This window comes from Panthera leo, unplaced genomic scaffold (genome assembly GCF_018350215.1).
Source record: "Panthera leo isolate Ple1 unplaced genomic scaffold, P.leo_Ple1_pat1.1 Un_scaffold_43, whole genome shotgun sequence".
NCBI classification, from domain to species: domain Eukaryota; kingdom Metazoa; phylum Chordata; class Mammalia; order Carnivora; family Felidae; genus Panthera; species Panthera leo.
This window is the reverse complement of record NW_024962246.1, coordinates 86,824-114,299: the sequence shown is the minus strand read 5'-3', so window position 1 is coordinate 114,299 and position 27,476 is coordinate 86,824. Positions and strand designations below refer to the sequence as shown.

The window sequence follows — 27,476 nt, the reverse complement described above, 5'->3', positions numbered from 1 at the left end:
AGGTAGGGTGTTTCCACATGAGCACAATCCCCATCAGTGAGGGAGGGCATGCATGCATGCTCCTTACCCACTACCGCAGGAGGCTGTACAGGCATGCGCACTGCCCCCCCTACTGGTGTATGTTCACGCATGCACACAGCTCCCCTCAATGAGGGAAGGCATTTGCACATGCGCCCCCTTCCCCTGGGCAAGGAAGGGTGTTCAGGCATGCACAGAACCACCACCTCAGCCAGGGAGGTCGTTGGTGCATGCGGCCTGCCCCACTTAGCACAGGAGGTGGTTCAGGCTTCCGCCTGGCCCCCTGTCAGCATGTGAGTCGGTCACCCATGCACAGCGCCACCCCTCAGGGAGGAAGTACTGATGTCACTATTGAATGTGATGTTTCATGAATGGTTCTTTTCACTTTCAGAGCTGAAGAAACACAGCTGAAGAAATGCGGCCAGGGAGGGCATTAACATATTCTCCCCGCTCCCCTTGCCAGGATGGTGTTCACGCATGTGCAAAGCCCCCCCCCCTTGCCAAAGGGGGTTCAGGCATGCCCACAACCCCCGCTCTGTGAGGCAGACCATTTGTACAGGCACACAACCTTCCCTCAGCAAGGGACAGTGTTCATGCTTGGCCCCACTCACCTCGGTGGGAAGGGTGTTCACACATGCACATAACCCCCCTCAGCATTGGAGGGTGTTCAAACATGTGCCCCACCCCACTTGATGCCAGAAGTGGTTCAGGATTCTGCCTTGCCCCTGGTTGGTGTGTGAGATGGTCACCCATGCACAGTGCCACCTTTTAGGGAGAGTAGTGGTGTCACTATTAAATGTGATATTTCATGAATGGTTCTTTCACTTTCACAGCTGAAGAAACACACATCTCTTAAGGTAATTAATTGTTAGGGTTGACACTGACATAAGGGGTAGGGTAAGGCTTAGGTAGTACTTCCTCCACCCTGGGTATGAAAGGTTTTCAAGCATTAGCTTCCCCCCCCCTTTGGACAGGAGGGGGTTAACACATGCGCTCTCCCACATCAAGGTAGGGGGTCACCATTGCGCCACTGTCTCTGCGATGGAGGGGTGTCACTCATGTTCTTTCCCACACCTTGGCATGGGAGGGGATCATGCATGTGCCCCTTCTGCACCCCTTCATCGGTGATGTAGCCTTGATGTTCCTTTTAGGCCAGACGTATTTTGCACTGCCTCGGCCGTTCAGTGGATTAAGTGTCCCACTTCAGGTCATAGTCTCACGGTTTGTGGTTTCGAACCCTCGCTTCATCTCTGTGCTGATGACTCTGAACATGGAGCCTGCTTCAAATCCTGTGTCTCACTCTCTGTCTGCCCCTTCCCCACGTGTGTTCTGTCTGTCTGTCTGTCTGTCTCTCTCTCTCTCTCAAAAAAAAAACAGTGAAGCTGAAAACATTTTAAAGCAGCTCCATCGGTCTACTTGTCTTCTTGCCCTATTCCCGCCTCTTCACGGGAAGGTCCATTTCACTGATTGGTTTTACGGTTTTACGAAGAGAGTAAAACCCTCGTGTGGCCATTCAAATGAGTCACTATTTAGGAAACAAGTGATTATGCTACTTTTCCACGGTCAGGATACCATGGCCATTTCATGAATGTCCCTAGGCAGGCGGGGCCTCTAAAACTAGAAATGCTAGAGGTGATTTTACTGGTAAGCAGGTGGGGTTTGTGTTCACTGAGTTCCTTTTACTTCGTTTCATCTTTCCTTGATTGCCTATCCATGTTGGGTCAACAATTAGTTTGATATTGACTTTACATTTAGGTTATTTTTATCTCATGGTTAACTATCCATGGTTATCCGCTCTGATACAGCTTACACAAGTACAAATATTTCGTGTTGCACATACTAGCATTACTGTTTCCTGTGCACCTGCAGCTGTTTCTCCCGGCCCACGGGGAGCAATCACTTCCCATCCAGCACCACCTGCTTTGTCTTCCTACGCCTAGCAGCGCACGTGCCAGTGTCTGCAGAACTTCCCTTGTTTCTCTGTCAGCTGAGTCTGAATGGGCTTCCTCTCCCACTTGTCCCTAGTTCTCATCTCTTTAATGGATGACACACATCGCTGAAGGTCACAGTGAAGTCTCAAACTTCAGTATGTGGATTACGTGGCACCATTTTACAGTCTCAATTGATTACCCCCTTTCTTTAAAAATTACTTCCTTCCTCCTCCCACCGTCTGGGCCGCTGCTCACCAGTGTCTGTGTTGGTAGGTCCTCGTCTTCTTCCTGCCCCCCATCTGCTTTCCACCCGCCCTTACTTTGGGGTGATCTCAGCCAGCCTCAGGCTTCTATATGCCAGCATCTGGGGCCTCTAAGTCTTTATGCGCTGCCCACAGCTGTTCATGTCTCCAGACACCTGACTCCAGCTGTGCACCACACAGGTGCTACCCTCCCCAGACTCTGCTACCTCCCTATAGGCCTCTCCTATTCCCCTCCCGTTGTTTACTGGGCTGCTGCCACACTGGCCCCTCCCTGTTCCCTGAGCTTGTCAAGCACATACTCCTGCTTCAGGTCTTTGCAATCAGTTTGCCTCTCTCTGTCGGAGATATACTTCCACGTGCCAACAAGACATACTCCCTCAATTCCGTCATAACCTTGCTCTGACATCACCTGCTCAGTGGATTCTCTGCTAGCTCTCTATGTAAAACTGAAAACTGTTCCTTCTCCGACCTGAACACCCCATATCCCTTCCCTGCATTCTTTTTCTTCCTGGCCCTTGGCACCATCTGTTTTCTTTCTTGCTTGCTGGATGTCGCCTACTGCAGTCCCTGCCAGATTGTCGGCTCCATGGGCTCCAAAGACCAAACTAGCTTTGTTTAGGGCTGGTTCCTTAGGGCCCTCGAACAGTGCCCGACTCCTTCAAAGGCTCACAAACCATTTGCTGAGCAAGTAAATATTAGGATTTCGTATTGTTTTGCTGTGTCTGCCATCACAATGTACCACAGACTGGGTGGCTTAAGCAACAGAAATTGATTTATTTATTTTCTCACACTTCAGATCAAGGTGTGGCCAGGGTGGGTGTCCTCTCTCCATGACTGGTGGATGGCCTCCTTCCCACTGTCTTCACGTGGTCTTCCTTCTGTGTGTGTAGTTGCCCACTCTCTTCCTATAGGACACCGGTTATCAGACTAGAGTCCCTCCCCGCAAATGAGCTCATTCGACCTCCACTTTACCTTTCAAGATCTGGTATCCAAGTACAGTCCCATGGGTAGTTAGGACTTCAATGTATGGATTTTGGGGGCAAATCCATTCCATAACAGGTTTATGTCTGTTGTACCTAGTCACTACCTACATGGGTTTTTTTTTTCTTTATGCCCTTGTGCCCGTTATTTGCTCACACAGTGCTAATCCCAGTTTGCCCTTAGCCCAAGTTATAACTCTGTTTATTTATTTGTATAGGCTTGCATCTTCCCTCTACCTCTATGCTCCAAGTTCCTGGCTGGCACTGGAATTACATCTTTAGCACGGACATCATAACCTCCAGGTGAGGTAAGTATGATTTTCATTTTGAAAATCAACAATCTGAAGCTCAAAAGAGAGTAGGTCATGTTTCTGAGATCACAATACTAGTAAGTGCTGTCCTTTGGATAACTTTGTTCTCATGGGCTCCAAAGCCCACTTTCTTTCATCTACCATATGTCCCCAAGATGAATGGGGAAAAGCCATATTTCAGCATGGTATAATATAAGCAATGGTACGTGTAAAGCTGGTGTAACAATTCAGGAAATGGGATTAAGTTTAGTATCTGAGTAATTATACCCACAGGTTGAATTTCAATATCACATCCTTTTATTTTTTACTGCTGGAATTTCTGTTATCCTTAATGATTATATAAACGTATTCTTCCCTTTGCAAAATTTAGCCAGTAAGAATACTGAGAGAGTTTGTTTCCTTTTTAACAGGTCTGAATTATAGGATGAATTCATAATGTCAAGATAATAGCTGTTATTTTTTCCTACAATATAGAGGAAAAGGTCATTGCCTTTGTTGTAAGAGTTTACCATGTGTTCTTGGTAACATGACTGAGCTGTATTGGTGAAAACCCGTCGTAGATTTTGAAAGTCAGTTATTTATAGTTAAGAGAGTATCGTTCTTTCTTTGGGTGCAGCTGATTTTTGAAATAGAACTTAGGATTTGTCTGCATAGATTGTCTATTTCAGAATGAGCTTTGTTTTAAAAAGTATGTTATATTTGCATTCATGTAAGTTGTACCATCATTAAATTGACAGGAAAGCAGCTGTTAATAGTTGTCATTTGGACATGTAGATGGAAATCCTAAGGGTCATGGTGTGACTCCTTACACGTGTTGAGCTCTGGTTTCATTTGGCATTTCCAAACCATTGCCATGACCTTATGAATGTTGATCAAGTGGCCATATAATGGTTGTTTTAAATTGGCATCAGTGGTGTAGAGATGATTCTTAAGTTGTGTATGAGGAAGCTGTTGGTTTTCTGCTTCTATGTCTGTGTAGCTCCTAAAAATAGAAGACTAGCGCATCTTATCAAAATTACTTTTGTTCAAAATCAATGCAACTTGTGAATGAGCTAAAGGCTTAGATAATAGTCAGTACTTTTGGAGTCTGATATTTGCAAATTTAAAATAGGTCTTCGGGCATCTGTGTGGCTCAGTTGGTTAATCATCTGACTTTGGCACAGGTCATGATCTCACTGCTCATGACTTTGAACTCCATGTTGGGCTTTGTGCTGGCAGCTGGGAGCCTGGAGCCTGATTGCGATTCTGTGTTCCCTCTCTCTGCCCCTCCCTGGCTCATGCTCTTTCTCTCTCTCTCAAATATAAACTTAAACATAGAAAATAGGTCTAGAATAAATCTGTAGACCATAACATATTTATAGTGACTGCTGATTGAAACAAAGAAATATCCTGAAATTCCAAAAATACATTACTGTTGTTTCCCTAGGCTCCCATTAAATGCCAGGTTGACCATTAAGCTGAATACAAGCAGTAATCTTTTAGTAACTTGGAAGAGATAAGCATACTATCATAGCTAGTAAGGTTTGGTATATGTCGTTTTGGTAGACCTATTTTCTTTAATGATCAAAAAATTAATTTGAGGTCTCTTTTATTTGGGTATTCAGGATTAAGAGAAGTTACCCAAGGAAAATGAATTAAGACCATTTTAGAACTGACCTGGACTTAAAAAGCCAGAGACTGGAGTCATGATAAAGATAGTTTGAACATGCCATTTCATCAAATAAAAAAAAAATACAGCTCCTGAATGACAATCATCATGTTGGAGGAGAGTTTCTGGCGTTCCCTCCACAAATGGTGCATGATTTTCAGTCAAGGATACAGCCTCACTGACTGTACTTTTACTGACATGATGGTTCAGATACCAACAATGTTGTCTGTTGGGATTGTCTTTTACAAAACTGATATCCTTTCAGTTTTCAGCTTAATTAATATACTAAGGAGAAAAAAAATGTTTCCCTCTTTCTGAAAAATAATCCCATTTGTATTTAGAGTTATCATTAAACATAGTATTTCTAAAAATGGTTAATAAATTGGAAGTCAATATAAATTTGCTTGTGAAGTTATCAAATGGAAAACTGTTGCCAAAGCAGTTATTTTATGTTTTATAGGAAAACTAATCTTTTATGTCCTTACTGCATTTATGTTATATACTATTCACTTTTGTTTCATGCTATTTGTGTGTGTGTGTGTGTGTGTGTGTGTGTGTGTGTGTGTGTGTGTTTGCAACTAAGTGAAATGTGCAATATTTGGTCATTTAAATAGATTCACTAATTTAGGCAAAGTCAGCCATAAACAAATGCAATACATTATGTCCAAAGTAGTCAAGCAGATTTTGCATCATGAGTAAAAGTTGCTTTATCTTAAATGAATTTGCTTTTCTCTTTTATTTTTAACAAGCCAAGTCAAAGGTGAATATATTCTTTCTGCTCACCTTGAGGCAGGGCAAGAGCAGATTTGTGTCAGAGCGCACTGTCCGTATTTATGAGAAACTAGGGAAATTAAGAAAGCCACTTAGGTACAAACCTTAGTGGGGACTCATGACTGACACCTTTTCAACAATATTCTGTTGGGATGTCTTTTATTTACTGGGATAATTTTTTTAATTTTTAGTTAATTTATTTTTTAATTTACATCCAAGTTAGCATAATGTGGAACAATGATCTCAGTAGTAGATTACTTAAAGTCCCTTACCCATTTAGCACATCAGCCCTCCAATAGTCCCTCCAGTAACCCTGTTTATTCTCCACACTTAAGAGGTTTTTTTTTTTATATTTTTGTCCCCCTCCATGTTTTTATATTATTTTGCTTCCCGTCCTTTATATTCATCTGTTTTGTATCTTAAAGTCCTCATACGAGTGAGGTCCTATAATATTTGTCTTTCTCTGACTAAATTCGCTTAGCATAATACCCTCTAGTTCCATCCATGCAGGTTAAATGGCAACATTTTATTCTTTTGGATTGCTAAGCAATACTCTATTGTGTGTGTGTGTGTGTGTGTGTGTGTGTGTGTGTGTGTGTGTGTGTATACACCACATCTTCTTTATCCATTCATCCATCGATGGACATTTTGGTTTTTTCCATACTTTAGCTGTTGTTGATGGTGCTTCTATAACTTTGAGGTTCACTTTTCCCTTCAAAATAGCACATCTGTATCATTTGGATAAATACCTAGTAGTGCAACTGCTGGGTTGTAGAGTAGTCCTCTTTTTCATTTTGTGAGGAACCTACCTACTGGTTTCCAGAGTGACTGTGCCAGTTTGCATTCCCGCCAGCAGTGCAAGAGTTACTCTTTCTCTGCTTCCTCGCCAACATCTGTTGTTGCCTGAGTTGTTAGTGTTAGCCATTCTCACAGGGGTGAGGTGTTATCTCATTGTGTTTTTGATTTGTACTTCCATGATGATGAGTGATGTTGAGCATTTTTTCATGTTTCATTTGGCCATCTGGATGTCATCCTTGGAAGATGTTTGCTCATGTCTTTGCTCATTTCTTCACTGGATTACTTGTTTTTTGGGTATTGAGTTCGATATGTTCTTTATAGATTTGGTATACTAATCCTTTATCTCATATGTCGTTTGCAAATATCTTCTCCCATTCTGTTGGTTGCCTTTTAGTTTTGCTGATTGTTTCCTTCACTGTGCAGAAGCTTTTTATTTTGATGAGGTCTTAATCGTTCATTTTTGCTTTTGTTTCCCTTGCCTCTGGAGACTTGTTGACTAAGAAGTTGTGGAAGCAAACATCAAAGAGGTTTCTGCCAGCTTTCTCCTCGAGGGTTTTGATGGCTTCCTATGTTACATTTAGGTCTTTCATCCATTTTGAGTGTCTTTCATCCATTTTGAGTGTGAGAAAGTGGTCCAGACTCATTCTTCTGTATGTCGCTGTCCAGTTTTCCCAGCACTCTTGCTGAGGAGACTGTATTTATTCCATTGGATATTCTATCCTTTTTGTCAAAGATTAGTTGGCCATACGTTTCTGGGTCCATTTCTGTGTTCGTATTCTCTTCCACTCATCTGAGTGTCTGTTCTTGTGGCAAGAGCATACTGTCTTGGTGATTACTGCTTTGTAATACAGCTTGAAGTCCAGGATTGTGATGCTTCCTACTTAGGTTTTCTTTTTCAAGATAGCTTTGGCTATTCCGGGTCTTTTCTGGTTCCATACAAATTGTAGGATTCTTTGTTGTAGCTCTGTGAAGAATGATGGTATTATTTTGATAAGTATTGTGTTGACTATGTAGATTGTTCTGGGTACTATTGACATTTTAACAATATTTGTTCTTCCTATCCAGGAGCATGCAATATTTGTCTTTTCTGTGTGCTTGCCATCTGCAATTTCTTTCATAAGCTTTCTATAGTTTTCAGTGTATAGATTTTTCACCTATTTGGTTAGATTTATTCCTAGGTATTTTATGGGTTTTGGTGCAATTTTAAATGGGATCGATTCCCTGATCCCTCTTTCTCTTGCTTCATTGTTGGTGCATAGGAATGCAACTGATTTCTGTGCATTGATTTTGTATCCTGCCACTTTGCTGAATTCCTGTATTATTTCTAGCAGTTTTTTGTTGACTATTGTGGGTTTTCCACATAGAGTTTCATGCCATCTATGAAGAATGAAAGGTTGAGCTCCTCCTGGACGATTTGGATGCCTTTTATTTCTTTGTGTTGTTTGATTGCTGAGGCTAAGAATTCCCATATTATGTTGAATACCAGTGGCGAGAGTGGACATCCTTGTCTTGTTCCTGACCTTAGGAGGAAAGCTCTCAGTGTTGCCCCTTTGAGGACAATATTAGCATCGGGCCTTTCATATATGCCTTTTATGATCTCGAGGTATGATCCTTCTATCCCTACGTTCTTGAGGGATGTTATCAAGAAAGGATGCTGTATTTTGTCAAATGCTTTCTCTGCATCTATTGAGAGGATCATGTGGTTCTTGTCCTTTCTTTTATCGATGTGATAAGTCACATTGATTGTTTTGTGGATATTGAACCCAATTTGTATTCCAGGTATTAATCCCACTTGGTCGTGGTGAGTAACGTTTAAATGTATTGTTAGATCTGGTTGGTTCATATCTTGTGTAAGATTTTTGTATCCATGTTCATCATGAAAATTTGTGTATACTTCTCCTTTTTAGTGGGTCTTTTTCTGGTTTTGGAATCAAGGTAAAGCTGGGTTCAGAGAAAATGTTTGGAAGTTTTACTTCCATTTCTTTTTTTGGGACAGCTTCAAGAGCATAGGTGTTAACTCTTCCTTAAATGTTTAGTAGAATTCCCCTGGAAAGCCATCTGGCCCTAGGCTCTTTTTCTTGGGAAATTTTTGATTACTAATTCAATGTCTTTACTGGTTATGGGTCTGTTCAAATTTTCTATTTCTTCCTGTTTCAGTTTTGTTAGTTTATATATTTCTAGGAATTTGTCTCTTTCTTCCAGATTGTCCATTTTATTGGCATATATTTGCTGATAATATTCTCTTATTATTTGTATTTCTGCTGCGTTGGTTGTGACCTCTCCTCTTTCATTCGTAATTTTATTTATTTGGGTCCTTTCCTTTTTCTTTTTGATCCAACTGGCTAGTGGTTTATCAATGTTATTAATTATTTCAAAGAACAAGCTTCTGGTTTCAATGATCTGTTCTACTGTTTTGTGTGTGGGTGGAGGGGGTTATTTGTTGTTGTTTTTTTTCTGTGTGTGTTTTTGTTTTTGTTTTCAGTTTCGATAGCATTGATTTTTGCTGTAATCTTTATCATTTCTTGTCTTCTGCTGGTTTTGGTTTTATTTGTTGTTCTTTTTCCAGCTCTTTAAGGTATAAAGTTGGGCTGTGTATCTGAGACCCTCTTACCTCTTTTGGAAGGCCTGGATTGCTATAAACTTCCTCTTATTACTACTTTTGCTGAATCCCAGAGGTTTAGGGGTGTGGTGTTATCCGTTTCATTGGCTTCCATGTACTTTTTAGTTTTCTCTTTAACTTCTTGGTTCACCCATTCATTCCTTTTTTTTCATTTTTTTTTATGTTTTAAAATTTACATCCAAATTAGTTAGCATATAGTGCAACAATGATTTCATGAGTATATTCCTTAATTCCCCTTACCCATTTAGCCAAACCCCCTCCCACATCCTGTCCAGTAACACTCTGTCTGTCCTACATAGTTATGAGTCCATTCTGTTTTGTCCCCCTGACTGTTTTTATTTTTGTTTCCCTTCCCTTATGTTCATGTTTTGTCTCTTAAAGTCCTCATGTGAGTGAAGTCATGATTTTTGTCTTTCTCTAATTTCACTTAACATAATACCCTACAGTTCTAAACACGTAGTTGCAAATGGCAAGATTTCAGTCTTTTATATATATATATATATATATATATATATATATATATATATATATATATATATATATGTGATATATATATCACTATGTATATGTGTGTGTGTGTGTATGTATGTGTGTGTGTGTATATATGTATGTGTATATTCACTCAAATATAGTGTTTTTATATACACTCAAATCCATTGTTTGTTTGTTGATTTTCTGTTTAAATGATCTTTCTGTTGTCATAATGGGGTGTTGAAGTCCCATAGTATTATGGTTTTATTATCAATGAGCTTCCTTATATTTGTGATTAATTGATTTATATCTTTGTGTGCTTTCACATTGGGAGCATAAATGTTTACAATTGTTAGGTCTTCTTGGTGGATAGACCCCCTCAATTATGATACAACACACTTATTCATCTCTTGTTACAGTCTTTATTTTGAAATCTAGATTGTCTGATATGAGCAAGGCTACTCCGTCTTTCTTTGGCGATCATTAGCATGATAGATGGTTCTGCAGCCCCTTCCTTTCAATCTGAAGGCGCCTTTAGGTCTAATATGGGTCTCTTGTAAACAGCATATAGATGGATCTTGTTTTTTTCCCCACCCTGTTACCTTGTGTATTTTGATTGGAGCATCTATGCCATTGACGTTTAGAGTGAGTACTCACAGATATGAGATTATGGCCGTTATGTGTCTTGTAGCGTTGGATTTTGTGGTGGTGTTTTTTTGTGCTATCCAGTCTTTGGTACTTTTGGTGTTTTTTTATTCTTTTTTTTTTTTATCTTTTCTCCCCTCAGGGAGCCCCCCTGAAAATTCCTTGAGGAATTGCTTAGTGGTCACAAACTCCTTTAAGTTTTATTGTCTGGGAAACTTTTAATCTGTCCTTCTATTTTGAACGACAGACTTGCTGGATAAGGAATTCTTGGCTGCATAGTTTTCTGATTCAGCACATTGAGTATATCTTGCCACTCCTTTCTGGCCTGCCAAGCCTCTGTGGGTAGGTCTGCTGCAAACCTGATCTGTGTTGTCTTCCCTTGTTGGTTAAGGACTTTTTTCCCTTGCTGCATTCATGATTCTTTCCTTGCCTGAGTATTTTGTGAATTTGAATGTGATATTCCTTTTACTGGTGGATTTTTATGGAATCTTATGAGAGTCTTCTGTGCTTCCTGGACTTTAATGTCTGTGCCTTTTCCTAGGTAAAAAAAAAATATATATATATATATATATATATATCCGCTATGACTTGCTGACTTAACACTTCTACCCCTTTGTCTCTCTCTTCATCTTCTGGGAGCCCTCTGATTCTGATGTTGTCCTTTTTAATGAGACAGGGTTAGGTGTAGGTTGAGGGTTATGGTTAGGGTTAAGGTTAGGGTTAGACTTAGGACCCAGGATGCTCCAGGCACTGAAACCCCAACAGTGCACTTGTCTCCACGAAGGGCTGAGTGGAGTACACAAGGGAGGGTACCAGTCAGGATTATTCTTTGGGTTCCAAGACCAGACTACTCTATGGGACGTTATTCAGGTAGGCCTCAGAAATACTCTCTTGTAGACACACTCGCGCTTTGGAAATCACATGGTGATGTTTCAGGTTCCATGCCAAGTGTTTCTGCACCTTTTTTCGAACCCGTGTGCGTGTTGTAGTCAGACTTTGGAATTGGGTCCCATGGGGAGAGAGCCATAGCAACGGTTAGGGTTCGGACCAGGGACGACAGGGCTGAGGCGACACCAGTATCATAAATTCCATGGAGGACTGAGGTGACGGCACATGCACAGCTGTGGGCCTGCTGTAGAGTTAGTGTGATAAATAGGGTTAGGAGCAGGTTGAGGGCTAGGGTTAGGATTACGGTTAGGGTTAGGGTATGTCCCAGGAGACTCCAGGCACTGACCCTACATCAGAGCAACTGTCCCCCCGAAGGGCTGAGTGGAGTACACAAGGGAGGATGCCGGTCAGGATTAGTCTTTGAGTTCCAAGGTCAGACAAATGTATAGGCCACCCTTCAGGGTGGCCTCAGGTATCCTCTTGGGCAGCTGCAGCCAGGATTTTGTTGTTTTTTTTTTTTTTATATATTTTAATATATGAAATTTACTGTCAAATTGGTTTCCATACAACACCCAGTGCTCATCCCAAAAGGTGCCCTCCTCAATACCCATCACCCACCCTGCCCTCCCTCCCACCCCCCATCAACCCTCAGTTTGTTCTCAGTTTTTAACAGTCTCTAATGCTTTGGCTCTCTCCCACTCTAACCTCTTTTTTTTTTTTTTTCCTTCCCCTCCCCCATGGGTTTCTGTTATGTTTCTCAGGATCCACATAAGAGTGAAACCATATGGTATCTGTCTTTCTCTGTATTGCAGCCAGGATTTTGAAAGGACATGGTGATGTTCCAAGATTTTTGCCGAGTGATTCTGTACTGCTTCATGCGCCCAGACACGTGGTATTTTCAGACTTTGGTATTGGGTCCCCATGGAAGAGACCTTAGTTAAATTTAGGGTTCGATTGAGTGACATCACCAATGACAAAGCGAATCCAGTCTTGTGATCTCCTTGGAGGGTTGAATTGAGGGCCCATGCGAAGGTGCATGTCATGAATAGGCTTTGAATTGAGATAGGGTTAGGGTTTTGTTGAGAGTTCTGGCTAGTGTTAGGGTTAGGGTTAGTTCCCAGGGGGATCCAAGCGCTGACCCCACAGCAGTGCAGTTGTCTCCCGGAAGGGCTGAGTGAGGGCACAGTGGATCATGCTCGTCAGGATTAATTTTTGGGTTCGAAGGCCAGACAACTGTATGGGCCACTGGTCGGGTAGGCCTCAGGAATTCTCAGGGGCAGCTACAGTGGGGCTTGGAAACAACATAGTGATGTTCCAGGTTCTATGCCAGGTGATCCTGTACCGCTTCAGGACCCCAGTCGCGTGGGGTTGTCAGACTTTGGTATTGGGTACCCATGGGGAGAGAGCCTTAGCTAGGGTTAGGGTTCGATCCAGGGACATCGCCAGTGTTGACGAGACCAGTTTCGTGACCTTCCTCGAGGGCTGAAGTGGGGGCCCATGTGACTGTGTGCTTCAAGTGTAGGGTTAGAGTTCGATATAGGGTTTGGGTTCGCCTGAGGGTTCTGGTTAGGGTTTCTGTTAGGTTTAGGTCTCAGGAGCCTCCAGACACTGACCCCAAGGCAGTGCAGATGTTTCCCCGAAGGGCTGAGTGGAAGACACAAGGGAGGGTGCCGGTCATGATTAGCCTTTGGATTCTAGGCCACACAAATATCTGGGCCACCCTTCGGGTAAGCCTTGGTAAACCTCTCTTGCAGCTGCAGTCACCCTTAGAAAATGACATACTGATATTCCACGTTCCATGCCGAGTATTTCTGTACCGATTCTTGAACCCTTGAGCGGGCTGTTGTTAGACTTTGGAATTGGGTCCCCATGGTGAGAGAGTCTTAGCTAGGGTTAGGATTCGGTCCAGGCAAATAGACCCGGCTCAAGCGACTCCAGTTTTGTGATCTCCCTCAAGGGCTGAAATGAGGGCACATGGGAGGGTGCGCGTCAAGTGTATGGTTAGTGTTAGAGAATGGGTTAAGTGTAGGGTGAGTGTTACGGTTAGGGTTATGTGTAGGGTTAGTGTTAGGTCCCAGGAGGCTCCAGGCACTGACCCCACAGAAGAACCTTTGTCTCCCCAAAGGGCTGAGTGGGGGACACAAGGGAGGGTGCTGGTCAGGATTAGTCTTTGGGTTTCAAGGCCAGATGAATGTATGGGCCATCCTTCAGGTAGGCCTCAGGAATCCTCTCGTGCAGATGCAGTCACGCTTTGAAAACGACATGGTGATGTTACACGCTCCATACTGAGTATTTCTGCACTGATTCTCGAACCCGTCTGTGTGGTATTGTCAGACTTTGGAGTTGGGACCCCATGGGAAGAGAGGCTTAGCTAGGTTTAGGATTTGGTCCAGGGAAGTTGCCAGGGCTGAAGCGACACCAGTGTTGTTAATTCCATGGAAGGTGAAGTGAGGGAAAATGTGTGGCTGTGAGTCCGCTGTAGAGTTAGTGTGCTAGATAGGGTTAGGTGTAGGGTGAGGGTTATGGTTTGGGTCATGGATAGGGTTTGGGTTAGGTCACAGGAGACTCCAGGCACTGAACCCACAGTAGATCAGTTGTCTCCCTAAAGGGCTGAGTGCACTACACAAAGGAGGGTGCCGGTCAGCATTAGGCTTTGGGTTTCAAGGCCAGAAAAATGTATTGGCCACCCTACAGGTAGGCCTCAGGAATCCTCTCATGCAGCTGCAGTCGCGCTTTGCAAATGACATGGTGAATTTCCATGTTCCATGCCGAGTATTTCTGCACTGATTGTCGATCTCATGTGCATGCTGTTTTCAGACTTGAAATTTATTCCACATGGGGAGATAGCCTTAGCTAGGGTTAGGGTTCGGTCCTGGGAAGTCACCAGGGCTGAAGCGACTCCAGTTTCATGATCTTCCTAGAGGGCTGATTGAGGGCCCATGCGAAGTTTCAGGTGAAGTACAGGGTTAGGGTTAGAGATAGGGTTAAGTGTAGGTTGAGGGATATGGTTTGGGTTATGGTTTCGGTTAGGGTTAGGTCCCAGGAGGCTCCAAGCACTGATTCCACAACAGTGCTGTTGTCTACCTGAGGGGCCGAGTGGTGTCCCCAGGGAGGGTGTCAGTCAGGATAAGTCTTTGGGTTCCAATTCCAGACTAATGTATGAGAGACACTTCAGATAGGCCTTAGGAATCCTCTTGTGCAGCTGCAGTCGTGCTTTGGAAATGATGTAGTGATGTTCTACATTCTGTGTAGAGTATTTCTACACTGATCTCGAAACCGTGTGTTTCCTGTTGTCAGTCTTTGCAATTGGTTCCCCACAGGGTTTGTGCCTTAACCAGGGTTAGGGTGAGGTCCAGGGTAGTCGGCAGGACCGAAGCGACTCCAGGTTCGTGATCTCCCTCACGGGCTGAATTGAGGCCCAGCGACGATGTGGGTCAAGTGTAGGGTTAGAGTTCAAGATAGGATTAGGTTTCGGTTGAGGGTTCTGGTTAGGATTACGTTTAGGGTTAGGGTTAGAATTAGGTCCCAGGAGGCTCCAGGCACTGAAAGCACAGCAGTGCCGTTGTCTCCCCGCTGGGCTGAGTGTACAAGGGAGGGTGCTAGTCAGGATTAGTCTTTTGGTTCCAAGGCCTGACAACTCTATGGGTCACTGGTGTAGTAGGCCTCAGGAATCCTATCAGGCAGCTGCAGCCAGGCCTTCGAAAGAACATGGGGACCTTCCAGGTTCTATCCCGAGTGATCCTGCACCGCTTCTGGAGCCCAGGCATGTGGTGTTGTCAGACTTTGGTTTTGGGTCCACATGGGGGAGAGCCTTAGCTAGGGTTAACATTCTGTCCCTGGATGTCGCCAGGTCCGAAGCGACTCCAGTCTCGTGATGTCCCTCCAGGGATGAAGTGAGAGCCCATGCGATGGTGATGGTCAAGTGGAGGGTTAGTGTTTGAGATAGGATTAGGTTTCGGTTGAGGGTTCTTGTTAGGCTTAGGTTTAGGGTAGTGTTAGGACCCAGGATGCTCCAGGCGCTGAACCCACAGCAGTGCAGTTGTCTTCCCGAAGGAATAAGATGAGGGCACATGGTAGGGTGTTAGTCATGATTAGTCTTGGTCTTCCAAGACCACACAGCTCTTTGGGCCACTGGTCAGTGAGGCCTCTGGAATCCTCTCGGATGCCGCAGCCAGGTCTTTGAAAGGACATGGTGTTGTTCCAGGTTCTATGCCGAGTGATCCTGCACCACTTCTGGACCCCAGGTGCGTGGTGTTGTCACACTTGGTTTTGGGTCCCCATGGGGAGAGAGCCTTAGCTAGTGTTAGCTAGGGTTAGGGTTCGGTCCAGGGACATCGCCAGGGCTGAAGCGACTCCAGTCTCGTGATCTCCCTCGAGGGCTGAAGTGAGGGCCCATGCGACGGTGCGGGTCACGTGTAGGGTTAGGGTTACAGATAGGGTTAGGTGTAGGGTGATGGTTATGTTTAAGGTTATGTTTAGGGTTAGGGTTAGGTCCCAGGAGTCTCTAGACACCCCACAGCAGAGCAATGTCTCCCCAAAGTTCTGAGTGGAGTACACAAGGGAAGGTGCCCGTCAGGATTAGTTTTTTGATTCCAAGGCTAGACAAATATATGGGCCACCCTTTGGTTAGGCCTAAGAAGACCTCTAGTACAGCTGCCATAGATCTTTGGAAATGATGTTGTGATGTTACACGTTCCATGGTGAGTATTTCTCCACTGATTCTTGAACCCGTGTGCATGCTGTTGTCAGACTTTGGAATTGGGTCCCCAGGGAAGAAAGCCTTACCTAGGGTTAGGGTTCGGTCCAGGGACATTGCCAGGGCCAAAGTGACACCAGTGTTGTGAATCCATGGAGGGTGACGTGAGGGCACATTCTTGGCTCTGGGTCTGTTTTAGAGTTAGTGTGATAGATAGGGTCAGGTGTAGGGTAAGCTTTAGGGTTAGGGTTAGGGTTAGGGTCAGGGTTATGTCCCAGGAGGCTCCAGGTACTGAACCCACAGCAGAGGAGTTGTCTCCCTGAAGGTTTCAGTGGAGCACACAAGGGAGGGTGCCGGTCAGGATTAGTCTTTGTGTTCCATGGCCAGTCAAATGTATGGGCCACCCTTCTGGTGGGGCTCAGGAATCCCCTCGTCCAGCTGTCTCCCCGAAGTTGTCTCCCCGAAGGGCTGAGTGGAGTACACAAGGGAGGTTTCCAGTATGGATTTTTCTTTGTGTACAAAGTCCAGACAAGTGTATGGAATGCTCTTCATGTAGTACTCATAAATCCTCTGTTGTAGCTGCAGTCGTGTTTTGGATATGACATGGTGATGTTCCATGTTATGTTGAGTATTTCTGCACTGATTCTGGAACCCATGTACATGCTGTTATCAGACTTTGGAATTGGGTCTCCATGGTGAGAGAGCCTTAGCTAGGATTAGCGTTTGGTACAGGGACGTCGCCAGGGCCAAAGCGATACCATTCTCGTGAATTCCATGGAGGGCTGAAATGTGGGCACATGGGCGGGTGTAGGTCTGGTTTAGAGTTAGTGTGAGAGTTCGTGTTAGGTTTAGGTGTAGCGTTAGGGTTACGTTTCTGTTTATGGTTGAGATTAGTTCCCAGGAGGTTCTAGACCCTGAACCTACAGCAGTGCAGTTGTCTCCCCGAAGGGCTGACTGGAGTGCAGAAGGAAGGGTACCGGTCAGCATTAGTCTTTGCATTCCACGGCCCCACACCTATATCCACACTCTTCAGTAGGCCTCAGGAATCCTCCTGTGCATCTGAAGCCCTGCTTTGGAAATGACATGGTGATGTTCCACGCTTCACACACAATTATCCTGCACCGCTTCTCAACCAATTGTGCCTGCTCTTGTCAGACTGTGGAAATTCGGTGTCCATATGCAGAAAGCCTTAGCTACAGTTAGGGTTTTGGCCAGGGAAATCTCCAGGGCTGAAGTGACACCAGTCCTGTGATCTCTCTGAATCGATGATATGAGGGCACATGCATGGTGCGAGTCAGGTGTAGGGTGAGTGTTAAAGATGAGGTGAGGTTTAGGTTCACGTGTATACTGTGGGTCACTGTTAAGATTAGGGCTTGGTCACAGGAGGCTCCTGGCACTATACCCCCAGTAGGGCCATTGTCACCCCACAAGGCTGAGTAGAGGGGTCTAAGGAGGGTCCCAGTTAGGCTGAGTTTTGGGTGCCAGTGCCACTCCTCGGTTAGACTTCAAGAAGTCCCCTGTGGAGCTCCTTCTGGTCTTTGGAAATGACATGGTGATGTTCCAGGTTCCATGCCACGTAATCCTCCTCCGCTTCTCGGCCCCATGTCCGTCATGCCCTTAGACTTAGGAATTGGGTCCCCATTAGGAGAAAGCTTTTGCCAAGGTTAAGGTTCGTTCCATGGATGTTGCCAGGGCCAAAGCGACACCAGTGCCGTGATCACCCTGAGGGCTGAATGAGGGTCCATGCGCGGTTGCGAGTCATGTGTAGGGTTAGGTTTAGAGTTGGGGTGAGTTTTAGTTTGAGCGGTATGTGAGTGTCACAGTTAAGGTTAGGGTTAGGTCCCAGGAAGCTCCAAGCGCTGAACCTCCGCAGTGTAGTGGTCTCCCCAGAGGAATGTGTGTGGGCCTCATCAGAATGGGCTGTTCAGGCTTAGTCGTTGTGTTCCAGGACCAGCCTCGTGTGTGTGCCATCTTCAGTTGGGCCTCATCAGCCCCCTTGTGCTGCTCCATGCGGGCATTGGAAATGTCATGATGATGTTCGATGTTCCATGTGGAGTAATTCTGCACTGCTTTGGGCCATTTGTTTGTGGTGTTCTCAGAGATAGGAATTGGGTCCCCATCTAGAAAGATCCTTAACTAGGGTTAATGTTCTGACCAGGGACTTCACCAGTGTGGATGTGACACCATTCCTGTGTGTCGTGTGCGTTGGGTTAGGGTTTGGGATTGGGTTTGGTGTTAGGGGTTAGGGTTAGGGTTAGGGTTGGTGTTAGGGGATAGTGTTAGGGGATAGAGTTAGGTTTATGCATTAGGGTTATGTTTAGGGTTATGCTTAAGGGTTAGGGTTTGGAGTTAGAGTTAGGTTTAGGCATTAGGTTTGGGCTTGCGTTAGGCTTAGGTTTAGAGTTATTGTTTGGGTTTGAGAGTTAGGATAATGGTTAGATGGTGGGGTTAGGGTAAGTTGATAGCATTAGTGTTAGGGTTTGCATTAGGTTTAGGGATAAGGTGAGGTCTAGGTCTAGGACTTGCGTTCGGGTTATGGGTTTGGAGATTCGATTCGCGGTTAGCGTTAGGGTTAGTGTTAGAGTTTTATGGTTATGGTTAGGGTTAGTTTTATGTTTTATAATTTTAGGGTTAGTGGGTATAGTTAGAGCATTAGGGTTAGGGTTTTAGGGTTAGAGTTATAGAGTTAGAGTAAGAGATTTAGTCACAAGTTTAGGGTTAGTTCAGGGTTTGTTTACTTTCTCAGTTTGGTAGGGTTAGGTTTGGGTTTAGGCGTAGGGATAGGGACTGGGTTTAGTATTTGGGTTCTGGTTAGGGTTAGCTGTTATGTTTAGGTGTTGGGATTTGGGTTATTGTTAGGGTTAGGTCTAGGACAAGAAGTAAGTTATGTTTACACTCCCACTTGGAGCGGGGAGATGTTTATCCGTGGACACCGCCCTGCATCTGGGAGGGAGTGTGTTCATTTTTTTCGCCCCTGTCTCTGTGCACTGGAGGTTGTTTTTGCCTTGCTCCATTCTTGCTTGGCTCTGGACTGTTTCACACCGCCACGCTGCCTCTCTCGGTATGATAGGATTTCACGTACTGCCTCCTCTGTTTTTGATGCATCGGATGCATAGTTTTAATCTCTATATCATTTATTTCTTTTTTGATTTTAATTATTTTCTTCATTCTGTCCTTTGTGAGTTTTGTTTGTTGTCCTTTGTCTGGTTTTTATTTTATAAAGTTATGGTGTTTACTTCAGTTTTTGGGTTTTTTTTTGTTTCTTTTTTTCCTGAGGCAGACATGTATTGTTATAAACTTCCCTGTTAGAACCAGTTTTCCTGCTTTACAGAAATTTGGATTGTTGTATTTTCATTTTCATTTGTTTTCATTTTTTTTTTTTGTATTTTCTCTTTGATTTGTTGTTTGAGCCATTGATTGTTTAGTAGCATGTTATTTAACTTTCATGATTTTGTGCCTTTTCCGGAATTTTTTTTTTGTTTGTTTCAGACTTCTAGTTTCATAGCATTGTGGTCTGAAAAGACACATGGTATGGTGTCGATCGGTTTGATTTTGTTTTGGCTTGTTTTATGACCTTTTTATCGAGTGTGGGGAATGTTCTATGTGCACGTGAAACGAATGTGTATTGTGCTGTTTTAAGATGGAATGTCTAAAATATATTGGTTAAGTCCATCTGGTCTACTCTATCATTCAAAGTCTCTACTTCCTTTGTGATTTTCTGATGGAAAAATCTCTCCATTGATGTCATTGGGGTGTTAAAGTGCCCTACTATTATTGGATGACTATCAATTCTTTAGTTTTGGACTGCTTTGTGTATTTGAATGCTCTCAGATTGAGCGCATATATGTTTCCAATTGTTCTTTTTGTTGGATTGTATCTTTTATTATTATATTGTCCTTCTTTGTCTCTTGTTACAGTTTTATTTTTAAATCTATTTTGTCTGATAAAGGTACTGCTACTGCAGATTTCTTTTGAAACCTTAGTTCTATAATTAGTCTCTTGTAGGTAGAAGATAGATGGGTCCTATATATTTACTCATTCTATCATCCAGTGCCTTTTATTATGAAGAGGGAGAGCACAGGCATGGGAGGGTGGGGAGGGGGGAATGAGGGAAGAGAGAGACAGAGAGAGAGGGAGAGAGAGAATGAGAATGAGAATGAATCCTCACCAAGTTCCATGCTCAGTGCAGAGCCCAGTTGGGGCTCAATCCCATGATCCTGCGATCATAGCCTGAACCGAAATCAAGAGTCGAAATCTCAAGCGATTGAGCCATCCAGTTGCCCCTCTCACCCAGTGCCTTTGATTTGAGCATTTATTCTGTTTCTATTCAAAGTAATTGATAGACATGTACTTGTCCTCTTATTACTTGATATTGGTTATTTCTGATTTTTTCTGATCCTTTGTTCTCTTTCTCTTTTTTTGATTTGCTGGGTTTCTTCACAATTTCACAGTTGAAATTGTTTGTCTTTATACTCTGCATATGTATTAGTAGTGTTTGATTTGTGGGTATTATTAGGTTTGTACCTAACCACTTCTGCATATAGGAGTCTATATTAAGTTGATAGTTGTTTAAGTTTGAACCAGTTGTTTACTCCTCTCCTCCCCGTTTTGTAGCTATGTAGTGTTCCTATTTCGAAACCTTTCATATTGTGAATACCTTGACTGATGTTTTACAGATAAACTCATTTTTATTGCTTTTGCGTTTCACACTTTAATATTGTCACTTTAGGTGTTTCTTTTCCACTTAAAGAGTCCCCTTTAACATTTCTTGCAGGGGTGGTTTGTTGATTGTGAACTCGCTTAGTATTTATTTGGGAACCTCTTAATCTCTCCTTCCTTCTGAATGATAGTTTGCTGGATAGACTCTCTTTGGCTGCAGATGTTTTCCATTCGGCACCTTTACCAAACCATGCTGCTCACTTGCGGTTTCACTCACTCACTTTACAAAACCGTGCTGCTCACTTACTGAAATACATCCAGTGATAACCTTATGGGGTTTCCCTTGTAGGTAACTGTCAACTTTTGTTTTCTTGCTGTGAAAATTTTTCTTTATCACGACATTTTGGGTTTTAATTACTATACGACTTGGTGTGGATCTGCTTCTGTTGAATATAATGAGGGTTCTTTGTGCCTCCTGCTCTGGATCTGTTTCCTTCCCCACATTAGGGAAGTTTTCATTTATTGTGTCTTCAAATAAATTTTCGGATTCTATTTCTCAGAGTTCTGAGAATGAGAAATAGGACAGAAAAGACCTATTGAAGGTTCTCTGATGAGTCACTGGATTTGCATGCGTGGAGGATAGATTTGAGACTCAAATGAACAACCTACCTTTAACTTCTAAGAACTAGAAGAAAAAAACAATCTATGCCCAATGTTCTCAAAAGGGAGAAATTAATCCATATGAGAGTGGAAACCAATGAAACAGACCATGAAATCAATAGAAAATATGAAGAAGACCAACAGTGAGTTTTCAGAAGAGTGAAATAAAATTGTCAGGACTATACATAGACTATGCTAAGACATAAAGAGGACCAAATTCAAAAGAATTATACATAAAAGAGAAGATATTATGCCTTATACAAAAGAAACATAAAGCAGACAAAGTGGCGACTATGGCCAAATTAGATGACAGAAAACTACCTACCTAGAAGAAATGGATAGGTTCTTAGAAACACACAACCTACCAAGATTGTATCAGGAAGATATAGAAGGTTTGCACAGACCCATTAAAGAAAGACTGTATCAATACAAGAAGATAACCAATGTAAGTAAATTGAATCAGTAATCGATGTTCTGCCAAGGAAGAAAACCCCAGGACCAGGTGGATTCATTGGTGAATTTAACCAAACGTTTGTAGAAGAACTAACAGCGGTACTCTCACTGATTCAAAAGGAATGAACACCACCAAACTCATTTCATGAGACTGGAATTACCCTGGTAGGAAGCCAGAAAGGATAATAGCTGAACAGAAATCTATAGGCCAGTATCCCCGTGATGAATATAGATGAATAATTCCCAGTAACATACAGGCAAACCAAATTCAGGATCACATGAAAAGGATCATTGACCATGATGAAGGGTTTTTTCCCTGTAAAGGCAGGATGTTTCAGAAATGCAAATCAATAAATGTGACCCCTCACATAATTGAATGAAATAAAAATCAACCAGAAACCAGACTCTTAACTATAAATAGCAAATGGAGGGTTACTATAAGTGAGGTGGGCAGGGGCATGGGTTAAATGGGTGATGGGCTATGGAGGGCGCTAGCAGTGAGGATCACTGGGTGTTGTATGTAAGTGATGGATGACTACATTCTATACCTGAAATTAACATACACTGTATGCTAACCAATTAGAATTTAAATAAAAAACTTGAAAAAATAAATACTAAAGAAATGCATACATAAATTTAAACTAAACTAAATACATTTTATTTTATTTTTTTTTCAATATATGAAGTTTATTGTCGAATTGGTTTCCATACAACACCCAGTGCTCAACCCAAAATGTGCCCTCCTCAATACCCATCACCCACCCTCCCCTATCTCCCACCCCCCACCAACCCTCATTTTGTTCTCAGTTTTTAAGAGTCTCTTATGTTTTGACTCTCTTCCACTCTAACTTCTTTTTTTTCCTTCCCCTCCCCCATTGGTTTCTGTTAAGTTTCTCAGGATCTACATAAGTGTGAAACCATATGGTATCTGTCTTTCTCTGTATGGCTTATTTCACTTAGCATAACACTCTCCAGTTCCAACCATGTTGCTAAAAAGGGCCATATTTCATTCTTTCTCATTGCCACGTAGTACTCCATTGTGTATATAAACCACAATTTGTTTATCCATTCATCAGTTGATGGACATTTAGGTTCTTTCCATAATTTGGCTATTGTTGAGAGTGCTGCTATAAACATTGGGGTACAAGTGCCCCTATGCATCAGTACTCCTGTATCCCTTGGGTAAATTCCTAGCAGTGCTATGCTGGGTCACAGGGTAGTCTATTTTTAATTTTTTGAGGAACCTCCACACTGTTCTCCAGAGCGGCTGCACCAATTTGCATTCCCACCAAGAGTGCAAGAGGGTTCCCATTTCTCCACATCCTCGCCAGCATCTATAGTCTCCTGATTTGTTCATTTTGGCCACTCTGACTGGCGTGAGGTCATATCTGAATGTGGTTTTGATTTGTATTTCCCTGATGAGGAGCGACGTTGAGCATCTTTTCATGTGTCTGTTGGCCATCTGGATGTCTTCGTTAGAGAAGTGTCTATTCATGTTTTCTGCCCATTTATTCACTAGATTGTTTTTTGGGTGTGGAGTTTGGTGAGCTCTTTATAGATTTTGGATACTAGCCCTTTGTCCGATATGTCATTTGCAAATATATTTTCCCATTCCGTTTGTTGCCTTTTAGTTTTGTTGGTTGTTTCCTTTGCTGTGCAGAAGCTTTTTATCTTCATGAGGTCCCAGTAGTTCATTTTTGCTTTTAATTCCCTTGCCTTTGGGGATGTGTCAAGTAAGAAATTGCTACGGCTGAATCAGAGAGGTCTTTTCCTGCTTTCTCCTCTAGGGTTTGGATGGTTTCCTGTCTCACATTCAGATCCTTTATCCATTTTGAGTTTATTTTTGTGAATGGTGTGAGAAAGTGGTCTAGTTTCAATCTTCTGCATGTTGCTGTCCAGTTCTCCCAGCACCATTTGTTAAAGAGACTGTCTTTTTTCCCTTGGATAATCTTTCCTGCTTTGTCAAAGATTAGTTGGCCATACGTTTACAATAGCATCAAAAACAATAAAATTTATTGGAATAAATTTAGCCAAGGAGGTGAAAGATCTCTACAGAAAACTATAAAACCTGTGTGCAGAAATGGAAGAAATTCAATTTTCATGGAAGAAACAGAACACACAAGTCAGTGAAAAGCCACCCCATGTCCATCTGTAGGAGGAATTAATACAGATACAATGTCCATACTACTCAAAGCCCCCTAGAGATTCAGTGCTATCTCTATCAAGACTCCGATGCAATTTTTATGCAATTAGAAACACATTTCCTCAAATGTATTTGGAACCACAAAGAGACCCTAAGTAGCCAATGCAAGAAAGGACAAAATAGGAGGCATCACACTTCTCGATTTCAAGCTACATTCTAACACAAAGAAGTCAGTTATGTCACTGGCATAAGCACACACATAAGACAATGGAACGGAAATTGAGAGCCCAATCTAAACCCATGCATGCACAGTCAACTAGTATTTGACAAGGGAGTCAAAAATACACAGTGGAGAAGAATAGTCTCTTGAATAACTGGTGCTGGGAAAATTGGATATTCACATGTATAAGAATGAAGGTTAGCACCATATGTTACACCACTCCCTAAAGAGTGAAAGGAAGAAACATAGAGAGATGTGGTTAGAGAGAAACAGTGACAAAGAGGAAGTACAAAGAGGAAGGTAGACACCTGCTCGAGGTATGTGGATGGCGTTAGATACATCAGGGGAGAGGGGATGTATGAGGTGGCTCTGAGTGCTGGGGCAGAAAGGGCTGGTATCATGGGCATCAGAGTTCCATGACCCCAAGACTCCAACATCCCTGGGTCCAAGCTCTGCAGAAGCCATTGGAATTGAACCATTGGTATCCCTCATTTCTTCTGGAATTGTGAGGCTCAGCCTCATGTTCTGTCATGGAGAGGGATGTCTTGAGGGAGATTGTGCTGCTCTTTGGCAGGTATACTCCAAGTCTGCCCTGTGGGGAGGTGTCCTGGGCCATCTCTCTCACTGCCCCAGGCCCTGTTGGATTTCCCCTCTCCCCCACTACCTGACATTCCTCAAGTTCTGAACCCAGGCATCAGGCATCATGTTGTCCCCAGGTCCTGAAGTCTGTACCTGGTAGAGGTGGACTGCTGATATTGATTAAAAAATTGACAATAAGGTACATATCCTCCCTCTGGGACTAGCAGTGTGCATCCCAAACGTGGGTTGCTATCCTCCTGTCCACAACTAATCTGAGCATTCCAGAAGGTAGGTGAACACTTTAAAACACTCTAGTCTTCTCTTACATCAAATTCAAAGACATTTTCTTGTCCCAGCTTTCTTTTAATGCTGAAGAGATGGCAATTAGTAATTGAAGGCATAATGGTCCTATAGGATATTTACCTATATGACTGGTGGACATTATTTCATCCATCCGTGTCCCTAAAGCACGTTTCATTGGAAATATTAGCCAAGGATACATACTGTAAATTCACAACTGATTCATAGCTCCCTGTAAGTTTCATTCTGACCTTGTCACATATGTGTCATCAAAGATATTATTAGTGACTTTTCAGATAAGCTCTCCACATCAAGATGGTGATGTTAGAGAATCTGGTATAAATGGAATTTCACAAATTCCAAATGAGGAATTATTTTTCATTTTTAATGTTTCTTTTTTTCTTTTTTTGAGAGAGCCCGAGCTGGGGAGGGGGGAGAGAGTGGGAGATACCGAATCTGAGGCAGGCTCGAGGCTCTGAGCTCTCAGGACAGAGCCTGACGCAGGGCTCAAACTCATGGACTGCAAGATCACAACTTGCGTCAAAGTCGGACGCTTAGCCGGCTAAGCCACCCAAGAGCCCCAGGAATGATAGTTTATTGGCAAAGAAGGAGAAATTAAACATAGTGTAAAGGATGTCTATTTTTAATTGAAATATTGTTCACACATTTGTTGTATGAGTTTTAGGCATACATTGTAGTCATTCCATATGTCTATAAATTATATTGTACTTAAGCACAAGTGTAGCTATCCTGTGAAAGCATGCAACAGTATTATTACAGGATTGACTCCATTGCATTGGCTGTCCCTTGTATCCCTAGGACTCATTCATTCCATAGCTTACGCCGGTATCTCTCTCAAAGTTGTTCGTTCTTTATCTAACCTAAGTATTTTGGTGGTAAACACAATTACCACTTGCTCAGCAAGTGTAAATTGGCGGTCTATTTTTCTATGAACATTGCTTAAAACATTACAAATGATGTCATTACGTTAATAAAGTCGGTTTCATTCTTCACTCACAAGAAAGGAGAAGGAAAAGATTTCTTTGTGTCCCAGGCCCTGTCATTAAAACCTTTGCCAATGTGGAGAACAGGTTTAGTTGCCCAGGCACCTTCAGTGTCTCAGCTGAGCGACCAGGGCCTTCCACATTGCAAGAATGCCCACGATGGCCAACAGAGAGAGCTCGAGCACCATAGACCCAGAGAGGCGGGTTCCTCTGCCCAGGCAGTGATAGCCAGCAGAGGGCGCACCATCGGCTTTTCTAACCCAGGGCACCTGAGAGCAGGAAGGGCTTTGATTGCTCCCAGAGGACTCAGGGCCTCTGCCGCTGCCTCAGTACAGAGAGCAGAGCTGCATTTCCAGCAGGTTGTGCCGCCCGCCCCAGGGGAGATCTTGGGAGCTTTGTAGCAACTTGGCATCTCCTGAGTCGCCAGAGAGAATTTGTCTTATTGTACTGAGTGCTGAGGAGTGGGCGCTGGGTGGCTTCCCTGGGCAAGCTGGTTGCTGAGCTGCACAGACCCTTGCGTTTTCTGGGCTGTTCCCGTGTTTCATTCCTCCCCTTCCCAGACAGTATTTGAACAAGACATATTTTACTAAAGGTCTCGTGGATTGTGGAGGCCCACGACATCACCTCATTGATGCAGTCGATGGTTTGTTGTTCCAGATTCAGGCTTGTTTCCGGGAAGAAACCCTGACAGAAATTCAGAAGAACGGGAGCTGCATTCCGTTAGGACATGAATACATGAAATGCTCGTCTTGGGAACTCCTAGAAGAATGAGCTGGGACCCACTTTCCGAGTCCTGCTAGAACCAGTGACCGAGGTAAGGGCACAAACTGTCCCCCATATCATACATGCCTTTTAAAAAGTTTCATGGTTATTTTTCCAACCTAATTAAGTGATTGCAAACTACAGAAAACCTGGTAGGTACCTGTCATTAATGTACGTTATCTTGAATTTAAATTGCAGTGAGTAAAGATACAGTGTAGTATTAGTTTCAGGTGTAAAATATAGAGCAACCCTTCCACACGTCATCCGGTGCTCATCCCAGGTGCACTTCTTAATCCCCAGCAGCTGTTTCACCCATTCCCCACCTTGCTCTGGAAGCCCTCAGTTCGTTTCCTAGTTAATAGTCTGTTTGTCACTGTCTTCTCCCCGCCCCGCCCCCCGCTTTGTTTTGTGTTATTTCCATGTGTTAGTGAAATCATCTGGTATTTGTCTTTGTCTGAAAGGCTTATTTCACCCAGGATAACATTCTCTCCATGCAGCTCATGGCAAATGGCAAGATTTCATGTTTTTACGGCCTAATAATATTACATTCCACATACCATATCTCAATTTATTCATCAGTTGATGGATGCTTGGATAGTTTCTGTAATTTGGCTGTTGTAGAAAATGCTGCTGTAAACATCATGGTGCATGTATCC

General features: G+C 43.1%; 1 long non-coding RNA gene across 1 annotated transcript; it reads left to right on the top strand.

Moving 5' to 3' along the window:
- The first annotated feature begins 258 nt into the window (after positions 1 to 258).
- Positions 259 to 26,872, top strand: LOC122212890. The gene is made up of 3 exons (XR_006199348.1): positions 259 to 875; positions 3,411 to 3,500; positions 26,716 to 26,872. It is a non-coding gene; the product is annotated as an uncharacterized LOC122212890 (long non-coding RNA).
- The last annotated feature ends 604 nt before the right edge of the window (positions 26,873 to 27,476 follow it).